General features: G+C 40.6%; 1 long non-coding RNA gene across 2 annotated transcripts; it reads right to left on the bottom strand.

Moving 5' to 3' along the window:
- Positions 1-5074: 5074 nt before the first annotated feature.
- LOC120433142 lies at positions 5075-13041 on the bottom strand. Of its 2 annotated transcripts, XR_005608355.1 has the most exons (4): positions 12638-13041; positions 10863-10976; positions 9325-9488; positions 5075-5505 (listed from the first exon to the last, which is right to left on the bottom strand). It is a non-coding gene; the product is annotated as an uncharacterized LOC120433142 (long non-coding RNA). The 2 variants fall into 2 exon arrangements; XR_005608354.1 differs by lacking the exon at positions 12638-13041 and having other exon boundaries at positions 10863-11115.
- Positions 13042-13650: the final 609 nt, after the last annotated feature.

The raw sequence follows: 13650 nt of genomic DNA on the forward strand, positions 1-13650 counted from the left end.
CTGTGGTTTCCAGTGAACAACAGATAAGTCAAACTTAGACTTAGACCTCTTGTGCTGCACTAGATGAGCTGTCTCAGTTAATTCAAACACATTTTAATGAGTATTTTCATCTAGAAGCATTGTAAGTCTGTGTTGGATCCACTCCTCTTCAGATTTTAGCACGTCGATGGTAAAATTTGTTTGTCTCATTGTTCATTGAACAGTTGGTGCTGTGCCTTCTGGAGGATTTTTGTTGCTCGGAAGCCCTTAACTGAAGAGCTCATTTGCAGACTTTTAGGAGTCATCCTGTTTTGATTGCATCTGTTACCAAATCTCAGGTGGTTCCTGTAATCAGCCATCTAACATGCTGTTTGCTCATACTGACGTACAAACTTTAGGCAGTCCTTGCCATGGTTCTCATGGCCATTGATCGGTGATCTTTGATCAGTGGGCCTTAATCATGAGAATTCGCATAATTATGATGAAGGAACTGACCTCCCAGCCCATTGTTCCTTCAGTGGTGCTAGTTTCAGTCATTATGCAAATGTACTGTTTATAAGATTGGGCAAACCTGCAGTCAGCTGAGACTGAAGAAGTCACTTGGATGAGTGACGAAACGTTTCTCCCACAGAAAACGCTACGTCCAGATGAATAGAATCAACTTTTGGGGATTTATTTACCTGGATGATTGAGCATGCATCAAGACCTGTTTTTAATGCATTTTTTAACACCCTCTATAATATTATATGACTTAGATGCAGACTACTGTGAGCCAGAACCGTGTAGTGTTGTCGTACAGCAAAATGGAATTGGTGAGTTTGAATTATTAATTGATTGTTTGTGATGCTAGTGGCTGACGCTAATTGGCTGCTGCCAGGCCAAACAATTTGAAGGATTGTTTATAGCACTGTATATAGCAGTTGAACTGTTTAGATAAATCTTTATTGATTAAGTATACTGTTTATTTATTTATGAATTATTTTGTACACAAGAACAAGAATAACTTAACGTAATAAGCTTAACTGGCTGACATTTTCATATTATTCTTGGGATTTCTTATTGGCACTGTTTATTTAATGCAGGCCAGGTGACCCTTTTTGGGCTTAAAAAGGATGGCGAGCAAACGAACGGATGGGAGAAGGAATCTTTTTGCATTGAAGCTTCCACTTCCACTGGTCTGTTAGGAAGTTGTCAAAGACAACGCTCTGCCCCCCTCTCTGAACTCATTATTCAATTTCACTGGATTCCACAACTATACACATCATTTCTCCCGGTTATGGACAATAGTGCTTGGAAATTTCCCATGGACAGTGTTAAGGTTCAGATATTGAGGAGGAATCCAAAAATAACCACAGATCCGGCCTGGTGCAATTAGACGGCATTTTAATGAATTACACATGCGGAGTCCGAACGCTGTGCAGATTTCAGCGTCGAACTACCTTACAATAGTCAGACAAAGGTTTTATAGGGTTTCTGTTGTCAGGCAGATCCAGTACAGCATACGTCAGCCTAAACCACAAACGTTCAGTTAACTTTGAACACAGTTTAAAACAGAACATCATCTTCGCGTCGAAGCCAGGTGCTTCCTGTCACCATCCTCGGACGCTCGCCTCCGCTGTCGCTCATCTCTGGGACATCTGGTGTACTTCCTGGAACAGACCAACACGTACGCACCCCAACTTTGCAGCCATAGCAAAACATAATTAAACTCTTACCTATATAAATGCGTCTAACACTGTGTGTGTGTGGGTGTGTGTATGTCTGTCTGTGCGTGCACAGAGTTTGCATCTGCTCTCTGCACCTTAGTTGACCTCAACTTAGGCAACCAGGCTAAAGCCATCCTGTGTGTAATGATCTTAACTTCTATGTAAAATGTATAAAACAAATGTTTCAATCTAATACAACTACTTAAAGCTTAATCAAAGATAAATGCATAATAAAACACCCTGCTCTTGGCTTACACTCAGACTCGGCTTTCAGTTTCACTTCTGCAAGCCTTGCAGAAGTGTTTCCTGTCTCATTTTGGCACAGAGTGTATTTCCTGTCCCTGCAGTCTACACAGAAACATTTAAGATTATTATATAGGAGCATTGAAAAACATTTAAAATTATAGATTCAACTCCACAGTTTAAAGTGGTTCTTCTTGGACCTGTAATAAAGACTAATATAATACCAATATATTTGAACATCTGAATGCATCTGAGTGCAACATCACTATTAATAATGAAATGGTAATGATGATTATAAAAATAGCAGCAAATAATAGCAGGATAACATTCCAGCTCTCCCGACAACAGTCAGATAAAAATCATGGACTAATCTCTTCTGTGCTCTCTTCTGTGTGGACCAGTGTTTTTGACATTGTATATTTTATTCCTAATGGGGAAAATTATTGGAACTTGAGAATCTGTATTGCTTGATATAAGCAACAGGACTATATAGTGGTCTTTTAGCACTTTAACTGGGTTTTTGATTGAACCGCTGCAGCAGGAATGACCATTTCAGTTTTTCCATTTCTTTTCTTGATTTTTTTTCTCCTTGTTTTTGTTTAAATACATGGTACCTGCATAAGCGTTTTGTGTTGTGTATATTATTGATTATTGACCATCAGCTCCAGTAGCCGTTCCTAAATCTTCTGATTGATAATAGCCCAATATTCAGCTTAATAATGTGTTACAGATGCACCAGAATTTTCCAGATAACAACATATCAGTGGAAGGCTTCCACATTGTTCGGGCTGACAGGGACAGTGCTGCGAGCAGTAAGCAGAAAGGTGGACGTTCTTGTTAACCACTGGTGTTGTAACCCTGCTCACATAACAATCAGAGTGCAGATTTGTTGCCCAGACATTGGACTGTGTGCTGTTGGACTCATCCCGTATTATTTGCCCAGGGAATTTACCTATATGACTGTCTTGGCTATTTCTTTGATCTGCTAACTGCATAGTTGCATAGACATTATCCTCTCTTTCATAGCCTGGTTACAGACTCAGTACCAGAGTGCCTTCATTGCTATCTCAGGTGACTTCAACCACTTCACCTTGGACACTACACTGCCAACTTTCACACAGTATGTGGTCTTTCCTACCGGGGTTGGGGGGGATTTTAGATCTACTGTATGCTTCTTGTGTAGTCGAGAAAGTTCTATCCATGTTTGGATGCGGAATTCCTTGTAAAACTACTGTGATTACTGCGACGCCACACTGCCCATTTGTCTATAGCGAACAAGGACAGAGAAAGTTTTCCAAGAATGCAGTGTTATGTGTTTCACGGAGTCATGGCTGCATCAAAACATCGCAGATCAGGTGGTGGTTCTAAATGGATTTACGTGTGTGAGAGCGGACAGGGACCCAAGCAGCAGCGAGAAGAAGAGGGGGGAAGGACTCGCTTTTTATGTTAACAACCGCTGGTGGTCCCCCAGTCACGTTAAGGTGAGGATGGCTGTGTGTAATAAACACATTGAACTCTTAGCAGTCAGTCTTCGACCGTATTATTTACCGCAAAAGTTTTCCCACGCCATGATCATCATTGTTTACATCTCCTCTGATGCTAACGCGGCACAGGCTTATGACATCATCCGCTCTGCGACAGCGGACCTCCTGAATTGAAGCCCTCCGCATTTGTGGCTTTGTGACTGTAACGGGCGATTTTAACCACACAAACCTCTCCACTATTCTACTTACATTCAAGCAGTATGTGGACTGCAAAACCAGAGACAATAAAAAAAACTTCTTGGTATCATGGACAACCCTCCCACCCCATGCACGCCTCCATGATGGAACATCGGAGCACATGCAGCAAAAGACGAATCACCCCGAACTGCAGAACTGTACAACTCTTCCTCGCTCTGTAAGTAATTTACCTGAGGATTAATACCAAAGTTATTCTGTTCCCATTCAGACCGTGCAATATCACCCAACAGTATTTTATCAAATATTTGTTTCATCTCCCCAATATATAGTGCTACTCTCTACTATTCATTGCATAATACTGTGTCACTTTTTTAGAATCACCTGCACTGATAGTTAAGTTATTTATTTTTTCAGGATATAGTTTTTTGTTACTTTGTTAGAGTTATTTGATATCATATTTTGCACTATCCTATTGTATATTACTGTATACTACTATTCTTATTGTATATATTGTATATCTTATTCCTATGTTCCTCAGACTCTCGTGCTGTATTGAGCATGTGTATGACAAAAGAATTTCCCTTGGGATAAATAAAATTCTTCTTATCTCATCTAATATCTTTGTCTCTCTTGGAAATGAGATTTTTAATCTCAATAAGAGTTTTACCTGGCTAAATAAAGAGTAATAATCCAAAACTTGGTAGGTCAGATCATAACTTGATTTCCTTCACTTCTAGCCTCCTGTGCCTATTGTAAAGAATGAGCCTGTGACCCCTAGAAATATTAGGAGGTGGTTTGAGGCGGCATTAGTAGAACTACAGTTGTGTTTTGAGGTGACAGACTGGGAGACACTCTGTGAGCGTCACGATAAGGACGTTAGTGGGCTTATTGAGTATATCACTGACTACATAACCTTTTGCACTGAGTTCATTGTCCCAGCTAAGACTGTCCATTGTTACCTAAATAATAAGCCCTGGGTGACTAAGGACATCAAAGCCCTTGTTGTTTTGCCCTTGTTGTTTTGTTTGTTAAATGACAAGAAGAAGGCCTTCAGAGTGCGGTGAACAGGAACGGGTGCTGGGCCTGATCGAACACCAGCCATCCCCACCCGAGAAGCAGATATGGATGCAGGAACGAACTGGGATCTTGCTGTCCCTACCCTATGAACCAGTGTGGGTGCAGGAGCTAGCTGGGCCTCTGCTGCTCCCACCTAAGGAACTGAAATTGGTGCAGGACTCGGCAGGGTCACAGCTGCCCCCAATGCTGGCTTAAAAGCATAGCAATCCGAGGCAAACATACATGGCCGTGGAATAGAGAGCTGGACTTGTTCAGACAATTCGTGTTGCAGCTGAGTTTTGGCTGGAGTAACAGTGTTAATTATCATCTGCCCAGAGCAGCAGCCTCAGCTCTGGGCAGATGTTCATGGTGGAGACGAAGAAGTCCTGAATAAGAGGATGTAGCGAGCTGAATAACCAAGAAAGTTCTGAAATCATCCTCTGTAAACGAAGAGCTATCTCATCCTTGTATTCCTCAATGGAGAGTGCTGGCACAGAAATTCCAACGAGTAAACAATGTCTTCATGGAGCTTAGCGGAGGGATTGGAGGGATTGAGAGCTGGTATTTTGACCTGGTAATAGGTAATTTGTTAAATTCCAGATCAGAAGTTTTAGTTCAACATACAAGTGATGACCTTTGAGCTTCATCAGGTTTTATTTATTTGTGTCAAAGAAAATCTCATGTCTCTTCATGCAGCTGAGTACATTCAGTGTTCAGCAGCTTTCTGAAACACCATTTTTTTCATCACTTAATTTTGGAGTTACTACAAAGAGTGAAGATATAGGATGATCTGTCTGTTGTCACTGGGTGGTGCTGAGGTCTGAATCTGAGGGCAGCTCCTGTAATCACAAATAGAACAGAATCATCACAAACTGAAACATAAAGTTGGTCCCTCAAATCCAAAATAAAGCTGATCCTTCTCTGTCTCTTAGATCTCTGTCTCAGTTAAATGTCAAGATGGCGCCTGTGTTTGGCTTCGCCACTTGTGCAGCATCCTCGTATAGTTTTACACTGGCGGCTATTGTCGCTTGCAATATTAGTTTTTTGTGTCAAGAGTTTGTTTCTGCTGCTAGAATTTACGATCGGGGCACGCTGTTGCACATTAAAGATTCAATGGAGAGATACTTTGACAGCTGGGACAATTATAGGACAACTTTTCCTCCTCCTTTTGTTTATTCCTCAACTGAGTGTTTGCCACTGTACATACCTGTGGGATTCAATCAGAAGAAAAGGAAAAGGGGAACCAGGGCTGGTGTCCATGTGAGACTGAGAAGGTACCAAAGGTTAGCTTCTTGGTTGTGGGGAGATTCCCCGGTGCCTGTTACCAATTCACTTATTGACATCTGGTGGGGATGCTACCCTTCAGCCTACAGCCCGAGATCCATGGCTTAATGCCAGCATGCTTACCGTACGTCCATCATCTGTCCGCCGTTTTGCCAGCAGTAGCGATGTACCGGTGCACAGGTGCTTAATTCAAGTGCCATTGCAGTCAGCTGTTGAGTGCGCCAACCAATCGTCATTGATCCGGTTTGCTCTGCTCAATATTTGCTCAATTACTAATTTTTTTTTTTTTTAAACCATCTCTTCTTGGGGAAGGGATAGCTCAGTAGGTAGAGTGGTGGCCCCATGATCAGAAGGTCGGGGGTTCGATTCCCCTGAGCAAGGTACCGTCCTTACTGCTCCCCGGGCGCCCAAAGGCTGACCACTGCTTCACTGAGTGAATGGGTTAAATGCAGAGAGGAATTTCCCCACGGGGATCAATAAAGTACACTTTCTTTTTCTTTCTTCATGAAGGAATCCCTAAACTTCATGTATTTAACTTAGATGTGACAGCAAAGCATGGATAATATTCACTTGAAGAAAATCTGCCCAGCTGGCTGCTCCGTCATTGGAACTTGAGGTCTTTCGGGATGTGGCGGAGGACTCGCTGTTGTGTACCAGGACAGATACACCCACAGGCTTATGTACTCAAACTCCTTTTCTTCATTTGAGTTGCAGTTTATTAAGGTCGATTCTTTGCAATCCTTTTACTGTATTTTAATTTACTGACCTTCTGGACCTGATAGAGTCTTTTTAACGGAATTTAACGACCTTCTTACATCCATTATTAGATTGGAGAAGGTTGTAATGCTGGGACATCTAAACCTTCATATTGATGATGCATCCCGTAACATGGCTACTGACTTCAACAGTATCACAGAGTCTTTTAACTTTAGGCAGCATGTTTCTGGCCCTACACATATAAAGGGTCACACATTGGATCTTGTTTTCTCCCTGGGTTTAAATATAAATGATGTTCATGTGGAGGATGTCCATGTGAGTGACCATATCTGCATATTCTTTAATTTGTTATTTTATTTGGATCCTCCGGTTTCTAAACAGATGATTCAAAGGTGAATTATAAACCAGGACGCTGCTGAAAGGTTCTCTGCCCTGTTTGATGCTGACGTGACTTGCAGTGATGTGGACTTACATTGATTGTTAAGGGATGAAACAAGTAACTCTATTTAAGACATATTGGCACCTCTGAAAAAAAGTACTATCCTATGTTTGAAATCTCGTCCTTGGATAAATGAAAATATTTGTAATTTTAGGAGATACCGTCACAAGCAGCAAGAACGTTTGTGGAAGGCTTCTAAGCTTGAGGTGCATAGGTTACATCTTAAAGAATCTATTTTCATTCTAAATGACTTGTGGAAAATTGCTATAACAGAGTATTTTGCACACCTTATAGCTTCAAAAAAGAAAGATCCTAAATTCTTGTTTAAAACAATTAAGACTATTGTTTCTCCTGATGCTCCTCATGCACCAGTTTATTCAAGTTCTGGTAGTAATGAGTTTTTGAATTATTTCACAAATAAGGTCACTGCCATCACGTCAAATATCTCTCCATCATCTTCTGTGTATCAAGCTTACAATTTGCTCACCTTTGAAACTTGGGCCTCCTTTAGTCCTGTTACATTACAGCACATCAAGGCTTTGCTTGGTTATATGAAACTGACTTCAAGCCCCCTTGATGTCCTTCCTGCCTCATTTTTCATTTGTGTGTTTGACTCTACTGGCCCCTTTATTGTGAAAATGATAAATATTTTCTCTTCTTACTGGCACAGTTCCCAGCTTCTTAAAACAAGCTGTCGTTGAGCCAATATTAAATAAACCTCATTTGGATCCCCCCTTCCAGACAGTTACAGGCCATATTGCCTTTTGTATCAAAGATTTTGGAAAAAACAGTAGCAGAACAGCATGACTATTTCCTGGAGAAAAATTATGTCATGGATGTTTTCCAGTCTGGATTTCACAAATTGCACTCTACTAAAACGGCTTTACTTAAAGTATCTAGTGACATCTTGATGGCAGCAGACTCTGGAGAGTACACAGTTCTGCTTCTGTTGGACCTCAACTCTGCCTTTGTTACTGTAGATCATGATAAACAGGCCCAAGAACTTGTTTGGGATTACTGGTGTTGTTTTAAAATGGTTCATGGCATATTTATCTGAAAGATCTTTTACTGTTCTTATGAAGCAAGTGATGTCCAAATCAAGGATCTTTCCTGGGTCCAATTCTCTTTTTACTCTATATATTCCCCCTAGGCCAAATTATTAAAGGCTACAAAAATATCTCATATTATCTCTGTGCCAATGACATTCAGTAATATTGTTCTTTTAAAATCTCTGATTTGTATAAATTTTCTAGTTTATTTAATTGCCTGTCAAGCAAACAATGGTTAAATGACAACTTCCTCCAGCTAAACTCTGATAAAACAGAAACTTTAGTTATTGCTCCCGACCATATGAGTCCACAAATTAGGTTTCATTTTAAAATTTTAGTTTTAACCTTTAGGTACATGGTCCAGCTCCCCAGTATATATCTGACCGGCTGAAACCTCATTCATCTTCACAAGCTCTAAGGTCATCAAGTCAGAGACTGCTGGTGTCCCCATGTACTCGATTTAAAACTCGTGGTGATCGGGCCATTCAGGCAGTGGCACCAAGGTTGTGGAATTCTCTTCCACTGTACTGACTCCATTGATTCTTTTAAAAAAGCAGCTGAGGGACAAAAAAGACCTTATAATACTAACAGATTTTCTGATATAATAGTTACCTTTGAATTGTTGGTGCTTCTTAAATGAAGATTTGCAGAGATGAGATGATGGAGTTGTCATGATCCTGGGTCCTTTTGACCCAGCGTTTTGTGTTTTCTATTATTGTGATTTTGGTTCTGTTCTTCCTCTGTTTAGTGTTACTCTGTGCTGCCCGTGTGTTCCTGTGTCATGTCTGCGTTTCTTAGTCTGTGTCCTTGCATGTGTAAGTTCCTGTTTTATTGTGAAGGTCTGTGTCCTATGTGAGTGTTTTCAGTTTGCCTCCCTAGTCTCGTCATGTTAATCACTCCCAGCTGTGTCCCCCACCTGTGTGTAATCTCCCTTTGTTCTCTGAGTGTTTTTAAGTCGTGTCTTCTGTCTTAGTGGTTGCTGGTTCGTCTGCGTTAGTCCCCTCCGTCATTCTGTGTTGTTTACCTCGGTCTCCCTGCGTCTCTCCATCCGTCCTCCCTGCATCTACGTTTCTGGTTTGTTTTATTAGTTCGCCCAGTTTAGGTTCTCCTGTTTCACCTTCACCCGCGCCATTGCTGTTTGTATTTGCTTTTGTTAAATAAACACTCACCTGCACCTGAGCTGCCGCTTCCTGGTCCTAAATAATTCGGCTATATGACGGCTTGCCCCAGCAGACCGTGACAGGAGTAGGTTTCCAGTCCTGGTTCAGTCTGCTGCAATGTGGCCAGAACATAGGGATGTATTATCACCGGTGTTTGAGCTGCTGCCTGAGTACTGGAAAACAAATATTAATGCTTTAAATTATTTCTCTCAAAGGATGTAAGCTCTACGGAGTACTGCACATGTAACTGTGAACAATACCTCAGTCAAAATCATCCAGACAATTTTTAAAACCTAAATATTTGAAACGAGCTAAAAAAAGAATTTAAAATTACAGAGTCAGTTCAGTTCAAATTTTATTTGCAACGTACACAATGATACAAGTACAATATGCAGTGAAATGGTTGTGTTGGGGCGGGGGGGGCAGTGCTAAAAATTTAGTCAGTGGAAAAATTAAAATACATTTTAATTAAGTTAAAATGTATTTTAATTTTTGCCAAGCAGCCAAGCAGAAGTACTCAGTTTCAGTACATACATATTGGGCTTTGCTATTTAATCCATAGTTAATTATTTATGAGGGGTTCCTTAAGTGCAAGCTTGTTTTTTTTAATTTGGTGTTACTGTCCTTACAGATGTGACAAGAGACAAAACATGCTGCTGTTTGCACATATTTAATCGTCAGCTCTGCACAGAAGTCCAGCCTGTTGCTCTTACAGTATAATACTCGTAATAAAAGTCCAGTAACGGTAGTTAGTGTCATGGTCCTGAGTCTGTGGACTCAGTGGTTTTGGTTTTGATTATTATCTTGTGTTTTAGGTTAATTCTTGTTAGGAATTTTTTGTTCTCAGGTTTTGTTTCTGTTTTGGATTTCAAGCTCCTTTTGTTCTGTGTCTCTGTGCCTGCCCTGGTCCCACGTCTTTGTGTTCTCTCCCTGTTGCCATGTCTTGTGTTAAGCTCGTGTCTGTGCATACCTGTTGTACTTCCTGTTTTTATTCTGAAGATCTCTGTCTTATGTGAGTGTTCTCAGCTTTACGTCTGTGTCTCGTCAGCCCTGATTTCTTCCTGGTGTGTTCCCCTCCTGTCTCCCATTCCATGATTACTCCTGTGTTATTTAAGCCCTGTGTGTTCTCCTGCCTGTTGCTGGTTTGTCTGTGATATCTTCCCCGAGTCTCCCTGTGTTCCTTTGCATGTCACTCTGTGAGTTTAGGTTTCAATTTCATGTATTAAGTTTTCCCAGTTTAGTTATTTCTTAGTTCCTGTCCTCGCCATCTCCACCTTAAATAAACTCACTCCTCATACCAACCTCTGCCTGCACTTGGGTCCTCATTTTACCTCCACATGGCCTGCCTCGCCAACCGTGACAGTTAGTTAGTGACTGAGCAGCCCAGTGCTTTTCTCTTGATTTCTTTAGTCAGGGTAAATCCATTCAACTGCACAGATTAGCTAAACGAACTTTACTAAATGAATTCCCCGACAGCCGAGTTCTCATCTTAGCTAGTTAGGTGAGGATGTTAGTTATAGATTAGCTTACATACACATTTAACTTACCGAAAATATTGCAGTGGGGCCTCGGGTCAGTCTGTTGGATAGTCCAGTTTACTAAAGAACACCTCAGGTTGTCAGTTTTAAATGCTGGACCTCCTCTCCGCATCTCTGCTCTGTCTGCCATTCCCAAACAGAGATATGCAAGCTTCTCCGTGACTGCAGTTGCTACAGCTATAAGGTCGTCCATCGTTTCTAAAGTCATTGGTCAGCATTGTAATGTATGCAAAAACGAATGTGTGTGAAGCCCTGCCTCTCAAGCGTGCCCCTGGATTATAAAACAGTGCCAGCAAATTGAAACTGAAAAAAAAACCAATTGTGAGCAAAAAAAAAAAAAAAAAAAAAAAAGTAAAGTGTGAGAACTTGGTTGTAAGTAAGTTGTTTGTTTTAATGTTTATATTTACAGTTGCAATTTTTTTTTTTCAGTTTCATTTTAAGGTGGCATCATTTTAACCCCATAACACACCACAATGGTCTCTAAAGAAAGGTGCTGTCCATTCATATCTTATGTATTACCTGACCAAACTCAGAGACACAAACCACATCAAGTAGCTCTATACCTCCCAGTTCAGCTTATCCTCAAACCCTTCCCCCCAAAAGAGAATTGTGACCACCATCACAGCAGTGAGTTTGGGATCATTGTTGTGCTGAGGAAAAAAGCTGCCAATAAGCTTTTCATGAGGTATTGCACATTCAGACTTCTTCACCCTCACAGTCAAAATGAAAGTCTTGAAAAACCAAAGCAGACTATAACATTTCATTTCTGTTCAATTATCCGACTTTAGATAATAAAGGATAATAATAAGTGAGATTTGACAGTCCGTCCAGTAGGGGCTCAGTCCAGTAAGCCTGAATTTCTTATTCATGTGGCTGTGTTCAGATTAATTGTGCATTTATCTGCTGACAGCTGCTGATTCAGGTGAGGCAGACACTGTTAGAACTGACAGCACAAAATGGGAACGAGATGCTTTTTTCACTTTTTAATCAGTAAAATTTGAATCAGCTTTTGAAGTTAAACTCCTGATGTGTATTAGTCTTTTCACAGACCTGCTAAATAACACATTGTTCTAACCTTTGGTCGTTCATAAATGTCAGGATTGCTGCCAACTGAAACTGTGCTGTAGGCAGTTTCTAATATTTCTAGTTTGTCTAGTAAAAAAAGTTTGTTGGAAGACTGAAAACAGGAAACTTAACCACATAAATCATCATAAAACAAAGCAGCTTTGTTTCAGCTGTGATGAGATGAAGGAGGGAGATAACGCTGACTTTTATGAGCAGATCAGGACCAGCCTGTTCAGACTTGACTACTGTCATGTTTTGGCTTTAACAATCTTTTCTGTCTCTCGCCCTGATTTAAATTTTCTCTCTTTGGTGTTTTGCACTGATGATGTGATTCTTTTACTTTGAACATATGATACTGATCATTCTCTTTCCTTGGACTGCCACAAAAACTGTGAATTAAGAGTCTGAATAATAGTGACTTATTAATGGGATAATGATGTGGTTTAAATATTAGAGAGCATTCTCACAAAACAGTAACTGATAAAAAAAAGTCATGTGAAATTAATTATTAGGTTAGAAATAAAAATAGCTCCTAGTACAGTTTGCATTCAAACCCACACATGTTGTAGACTGACACCAGTAAAGTGAGCTGCTGCACGATGCAAAGAGAGAGAGAGAGACTGGAGCGCTACTTTACTGTCCAACTGAACAGCCAAGCCAACAAAGAAGCAGATTGGAAGAATAGCATGTTTCAGAGTTCAATCAGTACTCAGACTCACCCACAGAGAAATGCACACTTTGGAGACCCTCCGCTACAGAACAGAACTGATTTTTTTTTTTTTGTATGGCCTCTATCTATCTGCCAGTGTTTGTTCAGAAGTATTTTACAACACTAATACTAATCTAGTGTGTGACTGACAGTATATCCGTTCTGATCTTTGCTTTAACTGGAAATTCCTGGAACAAGCAGAGAAAACCAGTTTGCTCTACCAACTCAAGATCAAGATTCAGGTTTGACTGAAGTGACGAGGAGGAAACAATCACAAAACAAATCAGCTCCAGCTCAGGATCTCCGAGGACTCAGTGTTTCAGTGTTTGCAGGTGAGGTGATCCAGCTCCAGTGAAGTCTTCAGCTCCACTCTGTGAACTCTTGGGTCTGTGAGGAGAACCGGGACTCAGCACCACTGCTGTAAGTCTCTCTGATCAATCAGCTTTCATTTGTCTTGGAAAGTGTTTCTGTTTTTCTCTTGGTTGTTGTTCACTGACATCTCAGACTGCTCACTCTTTATCACTACTGATAAATTCTAAAAGATTCTAGAAAAGGGCGTTTGTACTTTTTCCCCTCATTTTCAGATTTCTGTTGAAAAGTAAGCTAGGGCATATCTATATCGCTTCCCATTTAAATATGTATAAGTGTATGTTTTATGCATATATCAAAGTCACAGTACAGAAATGTAATTAATATAAGCTTCATAAATCAAGAAATGAAATGAAAAGGGTTAATGTGAATAAATAAACAAATGACATCATCTATTAGCTGAAATTTTGACCCTGTTCAGTAGTGATGTGTTGGTCCCGAACGAAACGGCTCTTAGAGCCGACTCTTTGAAGTGAACGACGCGAGCCGGCTCCTTATTGGGAGCTGTGGTTTTTTTGCTCTCTCTCACACTTTTTTTTCGCTTCACTCCGCACGTGAGCCTTGTGCTTCGCTGAGCAGAGGGGGAAGGGGCGGTAGTTACACTCGCAGTAGCACAGGAACAGAGTGCGAGGGAAAGAGAGAGAAAGAGAGCCA

This window comes from Oreochromis aureus, linkage group 15 (assembly GCF_013358895.1).
Source record: "Oreochromis aureus strain Israel breed Guangdong linkage group 15, ZZ_aureus, whole genome shotgun sequence".
Classification (NCBI taxonomy): Eukaryota; Metazoa; Chordata; class Actinopteri; order Cichliformes; family Cichlidae; genus Oreochromis; species Oreochromis aureus.